At 38.1% G+C, this 23,714-nt stretch overlaps 2 protein-coding genes across 2 annotated transcripts in view; one reads left to right on the forward strand and one right to left on the reverse strand.

Moving 5' to 3' along the window:
• ELMO1 (engulfment and cell motility 1) overlaps positions 1–23,714 on the reverse strand; it is a 690,097-nt gene that overhangs the window by 644,505 nt on the left and 21,878 nt on the right. The window contains exon 2 of the mRNA XM_057304123.1: positions 12,179–12,249. The gene's annotated coding sequence lies outside the window, so the exon portion shown is untranslated. The remainder of the gene's footprint in view (positions 1–12,178; positions 12,250–23,714) is intronic.
• GPR141 (G protein-coupled receptor 141) overlaps positions 1–23,714 on the forward strand; it is a 39,953-nt gene that overhangs the window by 7,308 nt on the left and 8,931 nt on the right. The window lies entirely within an intron of this gene.

Genomic DNA, 23,714 nt, shown 5'->3' on the forward strand with positions numbered 1-23,714 from the left:
AAGCCAGATCTAGCTGACCTCTAACCACAAAAGCTTCCATCCAGTCTGGTAATCTGTTGCCTTGTTGGCATCATTGGAACCCATGAATAAATTCTTGCCCATCACTCTAAATAAATTGCTTTTGGGCTGCCTGGCTGGGTCAGTTGGTGGAGTGTGTGACTCTTGATCTTGGGGTTGTGGGTTTGAGCCCCACACTGGGTGTAGAGTTTACTTAAAAAAATAAAATCTAAATAAATAAATAAATTGCTTTTAACTTTACTTATAAAAGAAAAAAAATCCTTTGATTTATAATCAGAGACCGGCAAAAAAAAATTCTTTGTAAAAAAATCATAGTCAATATTTTTGTTTTGCAGGTCATATGGTCCCTTCCATGATCACTCGGCTGTCCTTGTAGTGGTAAAGCAGCCATAGATCATACATGAACATATGCATGTAGCTGTGTTTTAATAAAACTTTACTTATAAAATGAGCTGGTAGGAAGAATTTGGAGTTAAACTGTAGTTTGTAAACCCTTGACCTAGATTATGAGCAGCCAGAAATCCCAAATCAACTTGGATTTTTAAAAAATCTATTTTATAGTTTGAATAATCAAATTAAGTATGTAAAATTGTAGGGGGCACCTGGGTGGCTCACTGGGTGAAGTATCCCACTTGAGATTTTGGCTCGGGTCATGATTTCATGAGTCGTGGGATCAAGCCCCACTTTGGGCTCCGCACTGGGTGGGGAGTCTGCTTGAGATTCTCTCCCTCTCCCTTTGCCCCTTTCCCTACTCGTGCACGTGTGCAGCTTGCTCTCTCTCTCTCAAATAAATCTTTAAAAAATACTTGTAAATTGTTAATTAAAAAACTGTAAATATATATAATAGTTAAATATGTGTAAATATAAATTTGTGGTGGTTTATTTTAATAAAACTTCCAAAAAATTATACTATCTTTTATTTCATTTTTTAAATAAACCATTGAAATTTATTTCTCACAGTCTGGAGCCTAGAAAAACTGCCAAAAATATTTTAAACAAACTACCAATTTCTGAGCATGACAGAATCAGGATGGTGCCTCACATGATCTGCTTCTGTGATCCTGTATAGTGGGAACTGCCTCTCAAGAGGCCAAAGGGCCTACCTAACAATTATTCTGTGCTTCCTTTCCTTGTCCCTTACTGGAAAACTCTTGCTAGCTAAACTAAAGCTCAGAGGTTGAATACTTGTCCTCAGTTATCTACACTACGGTAGGGCTGGTGTTAAGCCTTAGATTTGTTTCATTATACCCTATGCCTCATTTTTTTTTTCCAGAAGGGGCCCTATGTCTCAATTTTAATAAATTATTGAATTGGTGGCTCGAGAGCATAAAAAGACCCTTGCATTAACCTCTGAATCTTCAAAGAAAGAGTATATGATCAGAATAAACTTAGGGCAAAGGGCATTTTGTTACAGTTTGATTTTTGAAAAGTTAGGATTTGGGAGTAAATGTGGAAACTGGAATTCAGTACCAAAGCATCAGAAGAACATTGTATTATCCAGCCTCAGCACCCAATTCCCTTTTTATAGATTCCTCTTTTAGCAATGCATAACATCGTGTGCCAGCTGAGAGCAAAGATCACCTATCACCACTGTATTGGACTGTGGCCATCTGTGGCTCGAGGGTAGAAGGACGGGGTGGGGCACATTGAGAGAGATGTTCAACTCTGAACCTCTCCAACTACACGCTATGCCGCTGCTCTTGGTTAAAAGGAATTTTCAATTAGAATCTCCCATTCCCCAAATGTGCAGAAATGTTAAACAAGTGTGTATGGGTAACTGGCACATGAGTATTTATATGACTGAATTTAAAATTGAATATCACACAATGATATTTTCATGCAAATTAATACATAATATTTATATATTAAGTTATACCCAGCTCCTACATATTTCTATGGATATAGCCCACTAGATAATATTCTTTTATTTAGAAGAATCCAGCCTATGTTCTTCCTCATCCATAAGCTCAGGTTAAACCCCCCCCTTAAATAACAATTAAGAAAATAGTAGTCCATAAATATTTTTTCATACATTTAAGTGGGTTGTCACAGGAGGAAAGAAGGGGAATCTCGCTTCATGACACGAGGGGGACTTTGCTAAGCACCATTATTTCTCAGCACACTTCTGTCTTCCCTTTCATTTCACCTCTGCCTAGAGTTGCCAGATTTAGAAAACAAAAATAGAGGACTCCCAGTTAAATTTGAATTTTGGATAAGTGGTAAATACTTTTTTTTAGTATAAGTATGTCCCAAATATTGCATGGGATACTTGTACAAAAATAATTATTTGTTGTTTATCTGGATTTCAAATCAACTGGGTATCTTCCATTTTTTCTGTCAATTCTACGTACGAATACTTACACCTCAGTTTTCACATGGTGACTTCACTGGTTTGATAGAATTGAATTCAGTTCCCTGCTTAGCCACGCATGAGCCTTGCCTAGGCAACCTACTTGACCAGGAGGTAATAATTCTTATTGTAGAGAGCTGTCAAAGGATTACAAGGAGAGAATGCAAATAAATCCCCTAGGTTAGGGCCACGAATAGGCAGCTGCTCAACAAACATTGGCCAAATGTTTATTTCCTTTTCTTCCTTTAAATTCTCTCCCCCCCCAGATAAACAAATAAAATCTTAAAAAAAAAAATTCTTTCAATTCTTCCCCTAACTTCCCTGAGAAGACTTAGGTGCTGCTCCCTTTTCCCTCACAATAGACTGTACCTATTTCTCTTCTTATTCTTTTTTTTTTTTTTTTAAGTAGGCTCCACAGCCAGTGGGGCTTGAACTCACCACCCCAAGATCAAGACCTGAACTGAGATCAAGAGTCAGATGCTTAACCAACTGAGGCACCTAGGCACCCCTAAACTGCACCTATTTCTATTATAGCATTCATTATATAGAACTTCAGGCCTGTTTTGTAATCATGGAGGTATAGACATATCAATTCCTTCCTTTCTTTTCTCCCTTTTTATTTATTTTTTTTGGTTTGTGTTTGCCGGGGAGTAGCTTTTTATCACTTTTTCCTTTCAAACTTTCTAGGTTCTTTTATTTAATGTGTGTCCTAAATAATGGGCTTCTAATGGATTTTTAGACAGAAAGTCTGATAATCTTTTTTAACTAGAGAGTTAGGTCCACTTAAAAAAATTATTACTGAAATGTGCATCTATTCCTACCCTTCAATTTGTTGCTATTTGTGTACCTTTTGTAGGTCTCATTTTTCCCTTCCTTCCCTCTTTATTTCCTTCCTTGTTCTCTTTTCTTTTTAATCAAATGAACTTGCTTTTTCTTCATTTAATTTTCCTCTTTACTAGTTTGGAAGATGTACGTTCTTTTTTTTTTTTTTTTTTTAAGATTTTATTTATTTATTTGATAAAGAGAGAGAGAGCAAGAGCACAAGTAGGCAGAGCAGCAGGCAGAGGGAGAGGGAGAAGCAAGCTCCCTGCTGAGCGGAGAGCCAGATGAGCGGCTCAATCTCTGGACCCTGGTATCATGACCGGAGCCAAAGGCAGACGCTTAACTGACTGAGCCACCCAGGCACGCCCCTCCCCTTTTAAAAGATTTTATTTATTTATTTGATAGAGGGAAAATATACATTCTATTTTTTTTCTTTTAGAACTTTCAAAGAAATATGAACTTCCATATTAGTTCAAGAGCCCTAAAGTTAAACAGTGTCTTACTTTCCTCTCAAACAATACACAGATTCTAGAACACAGTGACAGAAAACCCCCTCCCAAGTTATATGGTATTTTTGCCCAGTATTTTAGTTTTGTCTTGTATTTTAACCCAATAAATTAGATATTAATATTGTTGTTTTATACAAAATCTATTAAATTTACCCACATATTTACAGTTTCTTTGATTAGCATTTTTTTTTCCTTTGTAACTTAGATTGTCCTTCTTGTGTAACTTTCTTTCTTCCTTAAATATATCTTCTACATGTTCTCTTAGTAAAGATAAGTTGGTGTTACACTCTTTCGATTTTTATTTGTACAAAAGTCTTCATTTTGCCCGTATTCTTGGAAGATAATTTTGCTGGGTATACTTCGTACATCAATAGTTATTTTTACTCATTGTTTTTAAGATAATATCCCACTGTATTCTGGCCACCGCTGCTGCTTATAAGAAGCCACTTGTCTCTCTAAAGTATTTTCTTTTTAGGTGCTCTGCCTTCTCTAATGGGCTGCCTTTAACATCAGCAGCTCCTTTTCCTTAGTATTCTGCATTTCACTTTGTTGTGTCTAAATATGGATTTTTTTTTTCTTCATCCTGCTTAAGATTTTTTGAACTTATTGAACCTGATGATTGCTTATTTTCATCAGTTCTGGAAAATTCTCAGCCATTATCTCTCAAAAAACTGCCTTTACTTTGCTTTATCTTCTGTTCTAGAACAAATTTAGCCTCCACGTCACTTGTTTTTTGTGATTTCAATGTTCTTGATAAGAACATAACATAGTTGCTGAGTAACAAAACTGAGGCCAGGATCTCTGGTTTGAATATAACGGCTCTCTTGTTAGGTATGTAAATTTGTGCAAGTTAATTAACCTTCCTATTCCTCAGTTTCCTCATCTCTAAAACACGGAGGCGACCGTATCTGCTTTATGGGATTATTGTAAAGATTACAAGAGAAATGATAGGTAAAGTGCTAAGAAAGGTAGACAGTGTGTTTGCTCTTAATATTTCTCTTTCTGTGCTGCATTCTGAGGAATTTTTTTGTATCTATTATATGGTTCACCAGTTTTTATTTTCTTTGTCTAATATGTCCTTTGAGATGCGGCGTATTTTTCATTTTCAAAAGTACATTTTTGGTTATTTTTCAAACTGCCTGGTCAATCTTTTTAATCATTTACTTTTAATATATTCTTTTATTTCTTTATATTTTTAAATTTGCATTGAGAGTTGCTTCTGCCAGGTACCTTCTGTAAAACACCAACTAACCCTAGGCCACTTTGAAAATTGCTTCTCATCAATGTGTTGGGAAAACATGTTGAGGGAAGGGATAGAGCAAGTTCTATGACTTGATAAAGTTGATTTGAAATTATTAAGAAATGAGAGTCTGACAAAAAAGAAACCAAAGCCTGAGATTGAGAAATCAATTTGAGATTGAGACAATGGCTTTTAATCTTTGCATGCCCACCGGAAATATTTGGAGAGCATTTTAAAAATATGGATGCCTAGGCCCCTCTCCAGAGTGGGAGCCATGCATCAATGTTTTCCAAAAGCTTTCCAGGCAATTCTATTGTGTAGCTGGCATTAACAAGAGTACCATGAAACAAAACCTGAAACCACTCCCATTGTTCCAAACAGGGAAGGACTGGATGTAGAGTATCAGACGCTGCAACACCATTGGGAGGGCTGAGAGAGGAAAGATTAGGGGCAGGTGCTGTATTTTTTTTTTTTTTTCTGGAAACTTCAGAAAATAAATAGCATAGGAATTGGCATCTCAGAAAATTGCCATTGAAAACTACAGCTGCTTATGCTCCAAGGAGGGTGATTCAGTGGAAGCCTGAGGCCCTCCTCCAGAATGGCTTATCTGCTCTCTCCAGAAGCCCTTGGGCCTGCATCCTGTTTACAAAGGAAAGGTGATGGCTTCTCTTTAGTTTCACCTGCAAACTGCCACAGGGACACCCCTTATTATTAGTAGCATCTAACTCTAAACTCTGGCCAGGAAGTCTAGGGGATGCAGAGAAGGGGGGAAATGGTGCTGAGAGTCACGGACTAGGAAGGGTAAACTTCCAAAACTCAGAGCAGAGGGGGGCTCAGGCCTATCAGTGACTCTGAACATCAAAATATTTCTTAAAACATTTATCCAGATTCAAGAAGGCTCGAGGTTCAACTCTCCCAGTGGAGACAATTTTTCTTGATCCTCCAGACTCCTGTAAGTACCAAGAGGAAGTGGGAATATCTTCGCTCCCCTACAGGGCCCTAACGTTTCTGGCAGGGCTAAAGAATTCACGAACAAAGGGCAAAAGAAGAATCTAAGTCAATGAATTAAAGGGAACACTTTGAATCTGATATTCAAATAGAAGGTTTAATGATGAGTACCATGAAAATGCAACTATTAAAAAAAAAAAAAAAGGAAAGTGTGTCTGATACCAAAGCTCATATTCTTTGTTCTTCATGCCATTACCTTTTTAAAAGCAAGTGACGGTTTGGATTGTGTAGGGTTCTTTTTTAAATTTTTCACGTGAATCATAATGATTGACCATAAACTCTTGCAAAAAAACTGGGCATGGATGAAGGAAAATAAGAGATGCCCCTTCTCGTGTTAGTGGCACTTCTCCTGTTCCCTCTTTCTGAGAGCAACCACCCACCTGCTGTGTTCCCTACTTCTCTCTCACTCCCACAGTCTCTCCCTCTTCCTCTTTCTCCCCTGTGCTTCCCCAAGCTTCTTCTCTTTTTCTTCCCTTTATCTCCTTCCTGTTAAAGTATCTGGCAGTGGAGCCAGGCAGAACTGTGGTTAGATATGTGTGGGGTTTCTCAGGGGCGGAGTAACCTCAGACTCTGAGCCCAGGGCAAAAATATCACCCTAGAGGCAGACAGCTACACTCTGAACCTCCCAGATCTTCTCCTGTCATCATAATATTGAATGTTTACTGCTTGCCAAGATGATCACACTAAGTGTGTTTAAATATAGTCCTTAGAACCATGATTTGCACATATTTAGTACCTTGGTGTAGTATCATTCCTAAATTTTCACAACAAACTTGCAAGGCAGATAATCTTATCATTCCTATTTGATAGATGAGGAGATAAAAGCTTAGAGGAATAAAGTAACTTGTTCAGTTTCAAATAGCTAATATCCAGATCAAGTGGTACACATCCCACCAAATCTGAGTTTTCCTGACTATACAAGCTTATTTCTCCAGTTGCGGCATTATAACTGAAGAAGGATATTGATTAACCAGAGTGTCCAGACAGTCTGGCCATATGAGAAAATAAACCATACCATCTTTATCACCCTCATTCATGATGAACATTTATAGAGTGCCATCTCTATACCAAGTCCTGTTGATGGGTTCTATGTAGATTATCTGCATGCAAGTGAAACAGTACAACTTTATGAAATATGCAACATTATAATAATTCAATTTACAGATGAGGAAAATGAAGTACTTGCCCAAGACGGCCCAGCTAGTAAATGATAAAGGCAGGACTCCAGTGCCAAAGCTTATAATTTTACAATATGCTGGTAATCTTACTGACTTGCCTGAAGTAAGTACAGAAGGGTATAGACAGAAGTTGACAGAAAAGAGAAAAGACAGGAATATTCAGTTGATGAAGAAATATCATTTAGAAGGGAAAAAAACAGTGACATTGTAAAGCTCCCAAGAACTGAACTATAACTATGATGGGGTTGTTATAGGGAGGTAAACTTTTGTACAATATAATAAAGAACTTCCCAGCAATTATTTTTGTCTTACAATGCTACAGACTGCCTTGCAAAGCAGAGTATGAATTCTATGGTGATGGAAGTGTCTGGATGTGAAAGAAATGTCCTAAAGTGAAAAAGAACATTGGAGTGTGTATGACCTCTTAGATAGTATGTAACCTCTAAGAGGGTTTGGATCTGGGAGGTAGCTTATTTAAACCACCATAGCAGTCCACCAGATTTAAGGATGTAATTTTGTAAGTGGCCATAGTGAAGCATGATGAGGAAAAATGATTGAATCTGAATCTAGTCTCTGATCCTGTCAGAACTTAAAGGCTTATAAAGATTTTTTTTTTTTAAAGATTTTATTTATTTATTTATTCGACAGAGATAGAGACAGCCAGCGAGAGGGAACACAAACAGGGGGAGTGGGAGAGGAAGAAGCAGGCTCATAGTGGAAGAGCCTGATGTGGGGCTCGATCCCATAACGCTGGGATCACGCCCTGAGCCGAAGGCAGACGCTTAACCGCTGTGCCACCCAGGCGCCCCTAAAGATTCTTTTGATATAGTATCTCATTTATCATCCAAATGACCTTGAGTTGGAGTTCTTCTAAACTAGATTTTTAACTGAGCCAAGGAAAACTACATTAAATGCACAAGCGATAGCACCGAACCTGAGTGTATCTATGGCTTTCTTTTGTTTCTGTCATAAAAGTCATTAACATCAGGCAATTAAGTATAGAGAAATTCGGCATGATGAAGAAATATTAAAACTAATGTTTAAAAATTTTTACAATTATGAAGTTTTCTTATTACTATAAAAATTTTTTATAAAAACCACTGAAAAAGTATACAGGAAGAAAATCATCCATAATCTAACTGCCCAAACCAACTACTCTTAAATATTTGATATAGTCATTTTCAGTAAGTACATATATTCAGATTATGGAGAGATCAGTGTATAAACAGTCCTCTCTTCTTTATCACATGAATTTTTTATTTTATTTAAGCATCATTTCAGAGGCTTAATACATTATATGCATGTAGCATAATTAACTTACCATTAACAGTCTCTTTGCATCTACTCTGTACACTTTGGACATATTGCTGGTATTATTAATAATACCTTAATAATTCCTAGAAGAGGGATTACTGCCTCAAAGAGCATGGTTACCATTTGTGACCTAGCCATTGATTGCCAAATTGACTTCTGGAAATGTGGGGCTGATTTCAACTCTAATGAACAGTGGCACCTCATCTTTGCCAGTACTGATGACTGTCATGATATTTTACTTCACTAATTTTATAGATGAAGAAGATCTTACCATTTTAATTTTCATTTATTTGAAAACCATTGACGGCAGGTCACTTTACTTTGTGAACACAATTTTTTAAGGGCAGAGATAAAAGAAGTATCTGTAAAGAGCAGTCTTAAACTAAATATTTCTGGGCGCCTGGGTGGCTCAGTCGGTTAAGTGTCTACCTTTGGCTCAGGTCATGATCCTTGGAATCCCGGGATTAAGCCCCACATCGGGCTCCCTGCTCAGCGGGGAGTCTGCTTCTCCCGCTGCCCTTCACCCTGCTTGTGCTCTCTCTCACTCACTCTCTCTCTCTTTCTCTCAAATCAATAAATAAAATCTTAAAGAAAACCAACTAGATGTTTCTGCCAACACCAATGGTAAAGATCAGATCACCCCAAGTAACTCCCAGTGGGTGTGGTAAATACCTAAGGGCTAAGGGTGAGGGAGGCCTGGGGATTGAATGTGAGAGCAGGGAGCACAGCAGCAGGGACTCAAATGTGTCTGTTGTTTGTCAACTGGCCTCTCTTTCTTCTACTTGAGGTATTTCTTATTGAGTGAACATGTTGAGTGCCTGCTGTGCGCAAGAACATTTGCTCAACACTTGTTTCACAGCATGGATTCTCTGTTCACAAAGCCCTCTCTGCAGAGGATAAAACAAGGATGGGTTCTAAGTACAGAAAGTGAGAGCACTTGGTGATCTGGAGGGACCCCCACTGGCAATGTGTCCTTTGGAGGCACTGAATTTAACCACATTCACCCTTCATAATAGAAAATGCAAGTATATCTATCTTTCATTGTTTGTCTTGGGGGGGGGATGTTTTCTGTCTTTATTATTTTCTTTTCAGATTAGCAACTAAAAATGCCATTATAGAAAAATTGAAATACACAGCACAGCAGGAGCAATGAACCCCCATGTACCCATTACCCAGCTACACTCAGCTACCACTTGACTTACGGCTGCTCCGGTTTGATTTCTTCCTCTCCCAAATAATGCCCCTGCCACAAATATATATATAGTGTGTTATCAATTAAATTAAATATTATTACATATAAGAAATTCAGATAAAATACCATTAGATTCTGATGCTAATCTATAATGCTTTCTTATGGTAAGCTGTCAAAAAATACGTCAGCCAATGTATCCAAGGCGTATCTCTTGTTTAGATTTCTCCTCCTCTTTAGCTGTTTAGATTCTTTAAATTCTTTTTCTGTATTCCACATGGTGCCAATGTTACATTTGTCTGTGTAGAGCCTTCTTAGTTAATAGAAGTTCCCAACTCTATAGCTTCAACTGCTCCATCACTCTAAGTACATGCCATCTTCAATACATGCTGTCTTGCTGCTAAATAACCTCCAATTCATGGCTCAAAGTACCCATTAGTTATATATTTACATGACTGAAACTTTATTTCTGTACTTGAATATCCTGTGTAATTTCAGCGACCCTTCATTAACAAGTTCTTAATGCAAGACTCTATACTGGGCCCTTTATATCTCTTTGTTGTCTCACTTAACAATTCTGCAATAGTGATATATATATCGATAGTATAATTTCCATTATACAAATGGGGGAACTGAACCCAGGGAGATTAAATAAATTGCTTAAAGATCAAATTGGTAATAGTATCAGAATTCAAATATGGTTGTATTCAGCAAAGCCAATGGTTTTCCTATTGTTTTCTGCATGACTTTTGTTTCATCCCCCCTCCCCACGACCTACCACCTACCCCCAAACCTGGGCTTCTAGATTTTCCTCTGAGATACACTGAGGGATAGGTTTTATGCCAGGTGTTTTGTTGGCAAATGTTGGTCGGGACCCTTTCTATTCTCTTGAGAGCCCATGGGTATGGCAGGGCATGTATTATTGTCCTCTATAAAGCTGAGAGGGCTAATACTTTGAACTAAAGAGATTTACACAGTTAATAAGTGGCAGAGCTAGGACCTAGGCTCAGGCTATTTTTCTCTTACATCACTTAAATTACTACATTTAATCCCAGTAATTGAAAGAATGACTGTGTGCATTTTTGGTAATAGAACTAGCCAGTTAACTTGACTCCAAAGGACTGTATTTTCCTATAAGGCTCTAGAAGAATTTGGGAATAATAGAGTATTCCTTGCATTACAATAAAATAATTTAAAATATCTTGTTAGAAGAGAGTTACTATTCAGTCTTATAGTCGACTAGGTTCTAGAGTGTTAGGTTTATAACAGGATTCTTCAATAACTTGGAAGTCTTGGTAACTAATTGCTGGTTACATAACTTCTTAAACAATTCAATTTCTGGAATAATCCAAAAAGAAACCAAACAACCTTGAATTTATCCAAATAAACTGAAATAAATCAATTTCCAATGAACATCTTTTAATGTACAGATCTGGTCTAAGGAATCAAGAATTTACTTTCCTTTGTGTTTTGATCTGCCATTTTTGTAGCAAGCACTGTTGCACCATGGTTTGTTACTCTGATGTGTAGAAACAGGATGTAAGCTGTTACCTTATTTGCAATGGCTTGCCATTGATCTCTGTCTCAAGCCTTCCTTAGGAGTTTCGCAAAACTCAGTGAGTCCTGATTTGGGTTAGTTTTACCCTCATGAAAGCTGGAAGATGAAGTTTCTTTCCTGAGCATTATTTATCTCATCCCAAGTTCTTCAAAACATGTTATTACAAGAATTTTTCATTATTGATATATTTCTGGTTTTGGGGTTTGTTTTTTAAAAAGACTTCTAGATGGCGAGGAAAAGAATGAGAAACTGAGATTTATGCAGTAGCTGCACACTGTCTAGCTCCATGCTGGGTGCCCTACATAATTTATCTCTTTATTGGTCCCATATTACAGATGAGGAAATAATGGCATTTTTATTAATGCAAACTGAAGAAAACTCTAACTTTTGTGTTGTTGTTATCAGACATTGATGGGTTCAAAATCTGGGATATTTCCTCCTATATGAGAACATATTTCCTATACTAGATACCTAAACTTGTCTGTTGTATCAGTATCAGTATCAACATCATGAACTTACTGTATGTTAACTGCAGCACTTTTAAGTCTCAAATATACACACTCCACTCTCTAAAGCAAGAGAACGTGCCTTTGCCCAGCATTCCCAGAAAGAGTCCAGAAATTCTTGGGGTGCCTGTGTGGCTCAGGTGATTAAGCAACCAACTCTTAATTTTGGCTCAGGTCATGATCTCAGGGTTGTGGGATCAAGCCCCGTGTCCAGCTCTGTGCTCAGCTAGGAGTCTGCTTCTCTCTCTCTCCCTTTGCCCCTCCACGCTCTCTCTCTCTCTCTCTCAAATAAATAGATCTTAAAAAAACCCAAATAATGTAAAAAAAAAAATTAAACCTTTAAACAAACAAAAAAAGTAAATAAAAAAAGAAGAGAAAGAGTCCTGAAATTCTTTGCAGCTGGACCATCCTGAATCATATATCCATCTTGAACCAATAATTGTGATTAGGTGTGAATTAGGGAATGAAATGTTCTGCTCAGTTTACCTTAGCCTAAGATTAGAGTCCCATCTTTGGAGTTGAGACATGGAGTCAACTTCTTCAGAATGACATAGATCCTGAAATGGAAATGATGGGTTTTGAGGAAGGCAGAAATGGAATCTGAGGAAGCAGGCAAACACAACCATCCACATTATTCATTCTTTCAGTGAACCATGTAGACAACAAACTGTCTTCCTAAGAACTGTGAGGGAAAACTTAAAAAAAAAAATTAAACATAGTTCCTTCCCTAGGTGTCTATATATTTATTATGGAAGGGGAGGAGCTAAATTGACAACTATGATAAAACTTGAAATGATGTGAAACAAAAGTGGTACAACTATTGAGGTGGGAAAGATAATTACATTTCTGGAGGAATAATAGAAAATTCTCAAAAGAGTTGAAAGATGACTTAGAACGTAAAGGACTAGTTAGGAATTTTCTTGGCCATGTGTGATATGTTGCTGAGAGAAATCAGGACACAGGAAAAAATAAGTTTTGTTAGGGACTAGGATGGACAGAAAGATAAGAATAAGTAATAGCCAGGGCTTTAGTAAAAACGTAGCACCCTGAAGAAAAAATATTACCCTATTTCACTGTTTTATTTGGGATTAGTTTCTTAAGGGGATGGTCAAAAAAATAAACATGTGGATGAAAGTATGATTTCTTGTTGGCTGAAAGTGGTAAATTCTGTATTCTTTAGTGAGTTAGTTCTGTTGCTCAGGAAGCCAGTGTACTGCAAATTATATTTCTTTGTTTAAAGGATCCCTTCTTAAGAATATTTTTTCCTTTTTTTTTTTTTTTTTGTTTAGAGAGCGAGCGAGCGAGTGAGCATGAGCAGGGGGTGGAGAGGGGCAGAGGGAGAGGGAGAAAAAGAATCTTAAGCAGACTCCATGTCCAATGTGGAGCCCAAAGCAGGGCTCAATCTCACAATCCTGAGATCATGACCTGAGCCAAAATCAAGAGTTGGACGCTTGACTGACTGAACCACCCAGGCGCCCTAAGAATTTCTATTTCTGAATGAAGTTTCAACTTTACTTATTTGCTTTTATCTCATGTGTTATAAAAGAGGACATAAAGTTGCTGAACTTCAGCTTTGTATCCAAACATTAAAGTGAAGGTCTTCCCTTATAGACTGGAGATCGATAAAGTGCTTCCCACGGGGCCAAGGGTGTTATAAACATTTATTAGAACCTAGCTCTATATAAGGTGCCCCGGAAGATATGTGGAAGGTTCCCTAGCCAGTGAGCCTCAATTTTCCATGATGGGTGTGATTAACAGGGAACAAGGACATGTCGAAACCATAGGGGTGTCTGATTATAGAGGGGCCTTCCTAATTATGTGTCTGACTATGGTTAACAATTACGTCATTTCTTAAACACATAATAACCCTCAGCAGGAAATGTGGCCAGAAAATATAGATTGAGGCCTTGTGAGGATGAGAAGCTGCTTTCAAATCTACGACAAGAAAAGCTATGCTTCTTTCCTCTAGTCTAGAGCACATGGTCTAAAATAGAACCAATAAAAAGAGAAATACAAATATACCTCTGTCACCTTCCTTCCCCCCACATTAGTAGATTGAGGACATCTCTGAACAACCAGGCCGAGATAATTAAAGTCTACACAGAGGTCATCTATTTGCTGATCGATGTATTCAGGCTGTAACGAAGAAGACCGCACTGTTCATTAAACAAACCTTCCCAAGTTTGGTGTCTGTCTTTCCTGGCTCGTGTTATTCTATCCCCGGACATTTCCTGTTTTCTCCTTTTCTTCCATACTCTGTCTACCAAATCCTTTCTATCCTTCAATTCTATTTCAAATGCAGCCTCTCCCGTGAAGCCTTTCTGGGTTTCTCTTTCTCCCAGTTCTGCTTGTTCTCCCACTAGTCTGCTCTCAAGGCACTCTTGCATTCTACCTTCATGTATTTCTACTACATCTATCTGCCTCTTTGAGTAGATGATAAGCTGCTTGGGGGCAGGACAATGTCTTCTCTTATTTGTGCCCCTCATTCATTACTATATAATCTTTACACATCTCTCGGGAAAACATTTACATCTTAAATAAAATTGTTTAAAGGTAATACAGGAAATAGGTCTCTGCTCTCATAGCTTTGCAATGTATTGCTTCCTCTCTTTGGGATGAAATCGATCAATTACATTGAAAGTTGCCATCATTAAAAGCTTTATACCTAATAAGGGAGATGAGAAGCCTTAAATTCAATAAATATTCAACATAATATTTCATGTTTACTATAAACCTACCATCATACTGGTAATGGACTAATAGTCATGGTCACAGCCCTCATGGGAGATTATTGTCTAGTGAGGGAAATGGTCAATCAATGTACAAAATAACAGGCACATTTATAGTTAGACATTGTATTAAATGTTATGAAGAAAGGGAATGGTGATTCAGGATAAAATAGAAGCTTTAGAGAACATGAGGGTTAGAAAGTCATTTCTGCTGATCAGCCTTGACTTGAAATAAATGGAATGATGACAGGCATTCATGGAACTTCTTGAAAAAGCTTCTTATAGGCAAAGGAAACATGATATTTGCCCTAAACAGGAATGAGAGAAGAACTGAGATGAGAACCTCACGTAAGTGTGGGTTCTTCTGAGATAACAAGGGTGATGGAGAATATAAAAATACTTCAAGGATTTTAAGTTTCACATGCCCACCAACAGTGTGGAATCTGAAGATACAGTATCTCAAGCAGAGCTCAGATTCACAAAACTCTTCTATTTTAGGGTTTCCTGATAGGTTTTGTGGGGGACATTATAAGGGGCATGAAGAGTAAACTTTACTATTTGTAAATGGGGAGTTTTATCAGATGATCTTAACTTTCTCCTATAATCTGGGAAGGCTGTGGTTTGCAGCACAATTTGTACTTGAACATGTCCACACAGATGTGGGTGGTTCTGACATTACAGACCCAGAGGTTCTGCCACAATTCAGATTTCCTTCTGGTGATAATGCAAACGCCAAAATTATGGCCACCTGTATTAGTTTCCTAGGGCTGTCATAACAAACTACCATAAACTTGGTGGCTTAATACAACAGAAGTTTATTCCCTCACAGCTTTGGAGATGAGACATCTGAAATCAAGGTGCCAGTAGGGTTACACTTCCTCTGAGGGCTCTAAAGGAGAATCCTTCCTTGCCTCTTTCAGCTTCTTAGTGACTCCAGGCACTCCTTGGCTTATGATTGCATATTGTCAATCTCTGCCTCTGTGTTCACATGGCCTTCTCCTCTTCTCCTGCCTCTCCACTGCATGTCTTTTGTAAGGACAATAGTCATTGGATTTAGGGCCCACATGGATAATCCAGGAAAATCTCTTCTTGAGATCCCCAATTACATCTACAAAGATTCTTTTACCAAATCAAATCACACTCATAGGTTTGGAGGATTAAGACTTGGATATATATCTTTGGGGCCTGGCCACCATTCAACTTCACTACACCATCCCATTCAGAAAATATGGGAAAGACAAGGCATTTCTGCTCTCATTGTACATAGCAGTTGTAGCTATAATAAAAAAATAGAGAACATTAATAGCAATACATGTCATCTGAGATGAAAAAACATTATCCAGGGGAAGATATTTAAGCCAAGTCAATGATACAAGTTTGAGATCTCTAGTGAATGCCACCTTTCCCCCAGGACAGTCTTGGAACTTTAAGGTCTAAGTCCTTTTTGAATATTCTATTTTAAGGCCCTTCAAGACTGAAGTTAATAACCAGCATTATTGTAGGTAGTTCTGTTGTTTGAGCCTAAGGTGGAGCTAAGAGAGGGAGTAAGAGATACCTTCAAAACCCATGACTTTGTTCAATCACAGAATCTCATGATTGGTCATCTTATTTGACCATCAGATTAAGTGATGAATTATCTGTACAACAACCTGCCAAGAAGTTTTCTGATCCATATTTGGATATCCGGTGCCTCTTCCTTCATCCAGCATTGTTAGTAGCATCTTCTATTTTAACATGGGTTTTACCCTCTGCTTAATAGACAAACTAGTCCTTGTCTTCCTGTATAAAGGACCAAAATGCTCCTAATGGCTTAGTTCCTCTCTTCAAAAATACTGAAACTTACCCTTTGCCACATATATCTGAGAGTCATGAGTCACTATTGTAAGAAGGGCCTAAACTGTCTAATCCTTGAGCTCACCTTGGCCATGGTTAGAATGTGCAGTTCAGGAGCAGCTGGATAGCAAACCAAGAACAAAGAAGCTGAGAATTAGATGAGAAACTGAGGAAATTAGTGGCATTTTGTTCTCTGGGGATTTCAGTAGGGTTCTATTTCAGCCTCTGAAAGGAAGAGGTGAGAGCATAAGAGCATAAGGCAAATCTTGAATCCTTCCAGGGATTCCATTAGAAATAAGTCAAGGATGAAGAGAACTAGGAGCAGCCCTTAGAAACAGGGGCCAGCAGGAATAATTGGGGAAGCAGACCCTAGAGAACTTTAGAGTCAGGCTGGAACCAATATCTGAGGAGCTGACTGGTCCTAGGAGGGTCACTGATCAGAAAGCTACAACTAAATAAATGGGAGGGCATGGAGGGAAAGAAAGGAGTGCCCAAACAAGGAGAAGTAGATGGGGTTCGGGGAGGCTCAAGATCTAGGGAGGCTGGGAAGTGAACTAGGAACCAGGCAAAAGAGCAGTCAGAGGCAAAACTGGCATGACTCGAGCCTGGCACTCCTAGGAGAGAGCTGTGCCCCAGCTGTTCAGCTCTTTAACCAGGGATTCCTGGGTACAGGCCAGCAGGCACTTGCAGATACCATCCCCTTGTGCCTATCAATGGGTACAGATGGCCTTTACTGGGCTAGATCTCTCTGGGGATGAGCAGCTGGTCAAGGCCTATCATAACAATCTCTCTCTATGATTTTCAATCTCAAAAAGGGGGGGTGTTAAGGACGCAATAGTTCAAAAAGTGAAAAGGAATTAAACAAGGGGCTCAGGAATCTATCTTTAGGACAAATTAAATTTTGGTAGTTAAATTTTAATGCAGCTTTTTTTCTATTACATTGCAATCTGATGAACTGCTTGTCAAATATCTATTGACATTAGAGAATATTGAGTGGACCTATTTTAATTACTTCTCTAAGTCTCCTGCTAGTATTCAAATTAATTATCTTTAAATACCCTGGTCACGAGACATAAACAAGTACACTGGAGAAACAAGCAGAGATGGAATGTCCACTTTTTGTCCAGGAGGACTTCTGTACTGCTGCAACCCAGTGAAGTGACACTCTACATCTGGGCTTCTGTGCTAGCCACTGTTTTAGCTGAGTGACCATGGGAAAGTTACTTAACTCTCCTGAGTCTCAATTTCCTTCTTTTCTTTCTTTTTTTTTTAAGATTTATTTATTTGAGAGATAGACAGTGCACGCACAGGGGGAAGGACAGAGGGAGAGGGAGAGAATGCCCAGGCCAACTTCCTGCTGAGCGCAAAGCCCTAGGCAGGGCTTGATCCCAAGACCCTGAGATAATGACCTGAGCTGAAATCAAGAATCGGCTGCTTAGCCGACTGAGTCACCCCCTGAGCCTCAATCTCTTCACCTGATATTCGGGATAAAAAATACCCATGCCCTAGACTTCTTGGGAGGATTATAAGCAATGTATGTGAAATTTCCATCATAGTGCCAAGAACAGAGGCAAGGCAGCTATCACTACCAACAAATTGTGTTCAATAGACATGCCCACTGTTGATAAGAAAGCATAAATTCAGAGGTACCTGGGACTGAAGAAGGGAGGAGGGTGAGCCTTGGCTAATTTTTGGCTATTGTCTGGCTAATTTCTCAGCAGCTTTGACTTGAGGAAAGTCTTTTTTTTTTTTCCTTTAGGGAAGTCTTTCTGCTCTGAGTGAACTTGTATTTCCTATTTACCTTGAAGCTATGGTGCCCTCCTACCACAGATGGTGGTTAATTCTCAAATGAAATGCCATCTTTCCCTTAATAAAGAGGCTCAACATTCTCTAAAGTAATTTTCCAGTCCTCCTCAGGTGTTCTATTGGCCATTAGCACCTTGACTCACTGGCAGATTATATTGGGCTCCAAGGCAGAGGTCAATGATTTTTCCAGAGCTGTATTTAGATGGGAAGGGAAATCACAATTTGAACAGGAGAACTTTTAGAACCTTTGAAAGTTCTGGCAGTTTTCTTTCATTGTTGGCTTTGCTCACTGAGGGCTGAGAGTATACTGTTGGTTCAGACTTCATAGCACATTTTAATACCTACAGACTTATAGATGTGTGCAAAGCTCTCTCTAGGAATGGAAAGACCTCACAGAGTGCTCCTTATTTGGGGAGAAAACATGTGGTAAACAGTGCGCTAAGGTAGCTTATGAAGCAGTGTAACTTTCACTCTGTACAAACACAAAGCCTCTGAGTTTCAACCTCATGGGGCTCTGACATCAGCTCTCACTTCCCTTATGGGTAAGCAGAAGTTGTAAAGTCAACAGTGTTTAACAACTCAATTAACTGGAGAAATCATAGCTCAAACCCAGAACATTATTGTTGGTTGGGATTTATATTTTTGATCAGTGAGGCTGTAGACCTAACTTTATTTGACATTGCCTAAGCAAGCATTTTTTACAATTTTAGTTGAAGACCCAGGAGATTCCTTTCAAACTTCAGAAATAGGAGAGCAAAGGATGAGGACTGTGAGAGACTGCAAACACACACAAAAAATGCAGGGCGATTTTTTAATATTTACTTAGGCATATCATTCTGTCAAATGGATTTCTGTAGAGTTGACATTTATGTTTTGTTGTTTTCCATATTGCTTCTGGTATTTTAGACAGATTTGTTTTTTTTAAGCTACCCTGAGGTGATCCTTAATGTGGAGCTGTCATTCCAGAGTCTTTTCTCAAAATATTTTGGATAAAATGCTGCTTGATTTTCCCAGAGTGATTAAAGTGAATGTTCCTATTTTTTTTTCAGTAAACGTAACAAAATATAATCTGTTCTAAGGATGTCTCACAGGCAGGGAAAGCCGTTTGTCCACCAACAACCTTTTCTCATTGTTTTGCCTCTTCTAGTTGGGCTGGATATTCATCCTGGCTCCTAACTGATATCCCTGAAGAGGGATTCTTGGGGGTGCCTAAAGCAAGGAACTGCCACTCAGAAGCTGTCTTTCATCTCTCTGGGTCTCTAGAGTCTTTCTTAGTGGTCACATGTTATGAAAACAATTCTGCACTGGAACAGGAGACTGGAGGCTTAGATGGTGACTACTTGTTAGGAAACAAAGGTGCCTGTGTGGGCTGCAGTGTATTCCTCGGTTTAAATGGTGTGCTGGATACCATGATCTCTAGGTTTCATTCTAATGCTAAGATTTTGTGATGTTGTCGTCTGATCCCTGGCACAGGTGTTCCTCTGGTCCTGGTGACACAGTGGTGAATTACACATCATTTATGGATCCTTCATTTCTGGGGGCAAGGATGGGTATGAAACATAAGGAAAAACTGAGTGATAAGCACTATGAAGACAATGACTGGGATAGAACTTGTTTTCTCATATTGAATGAATCTGCCCACAGTCCCAACTGTTCAGAATGCAGTAGGAGGAAATGAATCCAGGGATGGAGTGGGAAGCAAAGAAGAATGAAGTGTAAGGTCAAAGGGACCAGGCCTTTTATCATGGGCTTGGCCAGGTCACCCACTGGCACCGTGGCCACTGAGCTATCTGTCTAAACCGGGACCTGTGAGTTACAATTCTTTCCTCTGCTCCCAACAGGAAAGCAGTCTGTTGCTTAGTACCATTGATTCTTAATTCTTTGCCTTGTCAATAATGATTCTCTCTTTCCTCCTCACTACCAAAGGCTCAGTTCAGATAGCATCTCTTTCTAAATAACGGGTTTATTGAGCTATGATCCCTATACCATAAAATTCACTATCTTAAAGTGTACAGTTCAGTGGGTTTTAGTATGTTCAGAGACACATACAATTCCTCTTTGTATTAATCGGAGAAACACTATAGTGTATATTGATTATGATTTTAGATGTGTCTGGACTTACTGTTTTCTTTTTAAATTTATCTATTTACCTGGTTTGTTTTTATTTTTTCCTCCCTTCCTTTGCTTAGATTTATTGGCTTTACTGTATTTCATTTTCTCTTCTTATAATTTGTAAGCCATACCAACTGCTATTCAGCAAGTGACCATTCTTAATTTTCAGCAAGAGTTGAACTCACATTTTTTGGTTTCTCTACAGTTAAATACTACCTTTAATCTCCTCCCCAATAAAACAAGAATCTTAACATACGACTTCTCCCTTTTGTTTTCACCACCCCCACCATGCTGAAACCATTTTAGTTAGTTTCGTATGGTCAGTAATGTAGATTTAATTGTGTTTCACTTATATTTTGGTTCACTACTGTATTTTTGGGATCTGGTACATCCTTTTCAATTTTGCTGGAATATACATTAATAAGTCAGGAAGGATCTGAGAGAGGTAAACTTTGAGTGTTCGGGTATCAGAAAATGCTTTTCTTCTTCTCTTTCTCTTGAATGGAGGTTTGGTTGAAAGCAGAACTCTAAATTTGAAATCATCTTTCAAAACCATTCAGATTTTTTCCCTAGCATTTAATATGTCAAATGCCTAATGCTGGTTTGTTTCTAATTCTTTTACAGATTGTGCTCGAGTTGTTTTTACTCTATGGGAACATTTAAAGTGTTTGTTTCATTCATTCAACAACTATTTATTAAGAAGCTAATATGTGCAAAGCACTGTTCCAGATGCTAGAGGTCAAAAACTAAATAAAACAGAATTTCTTGTCCTCAAGGAGCTTGAATTCTAGTGGAGGGAATGAGAATTCAAACAAAGAGACAAAATATATGATGCATCAGTGGTAAATGCGGTAGGATTTACATGGGAATAATAAAGTCGGAAAAGGAGATGAGGTGTGCTGGGTGGAAGTGGAGCGCTGACATTTTAAATATGAAAGCCAGGAAATGAATTACTGAGAGAATCCCTTACAGGAAGGGATTCTCTACTGTCTTTGGCCAGAGACATGAAGGGGGTAAAGGAGAGATCAAGCAATGCAGATATCTCAGAGAAGAACACCCCTGAAGAGAAAACGTCATGTGCAAAGGCCCTGAGGTGGGAACATGCCATGGATGTTTGAAGAAAAACAAGTAGTTAAACTATGTTTAGTTAAAATATACCAATGAAAGTGATGGTTGTAGGAGATAAGATCAAAGAGAGAGGATGTGGGGGAGTCAGGCTTAAATTCTGTGGGACCTAATAGACCACTTTCCAAATTTTGATTTGACTCTGAGTAAAATAAGAAGACATTAGAAAACTGTGATAAGAGGAATGACACTGAAAGAGCACTCTGGTTGCTGAATTGATAATAGACAGTAGGGGAGACAAGAGTCAAAGAAGGGAAAATTCATGGGTTTGTCTGATATTCCCAGGGAAAGATTATGTGACTTGAATCACAGTTGTAGCAGTGTAAGCAAAGAGTAGACATATTCTGATTTTTCATAATTTTTTAACTTAGAAATAATTTTTTTAAGATTTTATTTTTAAGTAATCTGTACACCCAACATGGGGCTTGAACTCACAACCCCCAAGATCAAGACTTGAATGAGCCAGCTAGGTGCCTCTAACTTAAAAATGTTTATTTATACTTACGAAATCATAAGAATGGTACAAAGGACTCAAATATACTCTTCATCGGGATTCCCCATTTTAATACTTATCACATTTGCTTTTCACTTTATATATATGGATGTATGAATATGTGCTGCGTGTGTGTGAATATATATTATGAGTTTTTGATCCATCTGAGAGTACACTGAAGACATGATGCCTTTAGGGTATACAGTGTATACTTCCTAAGAACATGACATTTTTTAATATAAAGACAGACAATGCTCAAAGTCAGGAAAATAACACTAATGCAATTCTATTACTTAATCTATAGAATTTGTTCACGTTCTGCCAATTGTCTCAGTTATGTCCTTTATAGAAAAAACTCTGGCTCAGTGGATTATTTTGGAGGAGAAAGGATAGGAATTGGCTAAGAAGTTGGGGTGAATTTGGGGAGAAAAAGAGGAATCAAGGATGACTCTAAGGTTTTTCAATCATGCACCTGGAGAATGGAGTTTCTATTACCTGAGCCTGGGAGGATATTGGGAGGAACAATTTATGTGTATGTTTGGGAGCTGGCGAGAAAAAGAACAGGAGTTCAGCTTTAGATGTACTAAATTTGAGATGTTTGTTAGACATCCAAGTGGGTATGAGTTCATCTTTTGTGATCTGAAATCCCATCCTGATGTGTCCAAATGTGAGTCTTTTCTATTAATTCAGCTCAGCACTGGGTGAGATCCTTCACATAAAAATTTTATTTTTTTTATGTGTAAGGAATGTTCTTTGATTATTTATTTGAGTATTTCATTCCATTCTGTGGTTTCCAGACGTTGCTGGAACTTCTAGATATGTCCTAGGTGTTTCTTAGAGTTTCTTTTAAATCTTCTATTTCTTGGGGTTTTTTTTTGTTGTTGTTGTTCCATCTGTGAGAATCCTTCTGAACATTCTTTCAAGCTCACTAATTGTGTTGGTTCTGTACATCTCTTATTCAATAACAACTATAGTTAAATTTCTCATCATTCACTTCTCTTTGACAGTATCAATTACATTTAAAGTTACTTTTACCTCTTTTCTCTTTTAGAAAACTAACTAGTCTCTTAGTTCTTTTGCCTGAGGGATTTGATGTCTTTTTAATGTGGCATTTATTCTCTTAAAATATTCAGTGATTATTCCTGTTCTTTTATCATTGATTTGATATGAGGATGTCATCATTTGTTAATGGACATACTTGAAACACAAAAAAATCCCTTCCAACCCCAGAGTCTTCAATTTTGTTTAGTCTGGGGGCAAATTTCCCTAAGTGGTACCAACTTGCACTGATCCTTATGATATTTAAACTTGATCAGTATAATAGCCTTCTAATGGTATCACTCTTTTTGTCTTGCCCTCCTCTAATCTTTTCTCTAATAAAACAAAAAAACAGCTTTTGGAATTGAAATGCTAAATGGCATTTTATATTTTAAAATTTGCATCTCTCATAATTTTCAGGATAAAATAAGAAACCCTCAGAGTGGCAACATGCTATGTATTTGGCAAGCTTCATCTACATCTACAGATATTCACCTGTGTTCTACTCACTTACCTAATGTTCCAGGTACATCAAACTATAGGTAATTCTCTGAACATGCATCCATGCTTTTTCTCAGACTCTTGTCTATAGCTGGAGTACTCTATCTCTTCCTCTCTGCATCTGGAACTTCAGAGCATCCTTTAAGATCCAGAACCTGTCATGTATCTGTACCCAAGAATTACTCTATTGCCACTACATTCTGATGCTTTCACTCTCCACTGTCTGTTAAGTTACTTACCCTCCTTTCTGAATTCTTGTGGCATTTTTTTATGTACCGGTAGGTGTTGTAAATAATTTATGTACCTCTTCCTCCCCTATCAGACAGAAAGAGATTTAAATGCAGGGACATGTTTTGTTCATCTCAGAATCTTCACTATGCAGTAT

This window comes from Ursus arctos, unplaced genomic scaffold, assembly GCF_023065955.2.
Source record: "Ursus arctos isolate Adak ecotype North America unplaced genomic scaffold, UrsArc2.0 scaffold_3, whole genome shotgun sequence".
NCBI lineage: Eukaryota > Metazoa > Chordata > Mammalia > Carnivora > Ursidae > Ursus > Ursus arctos.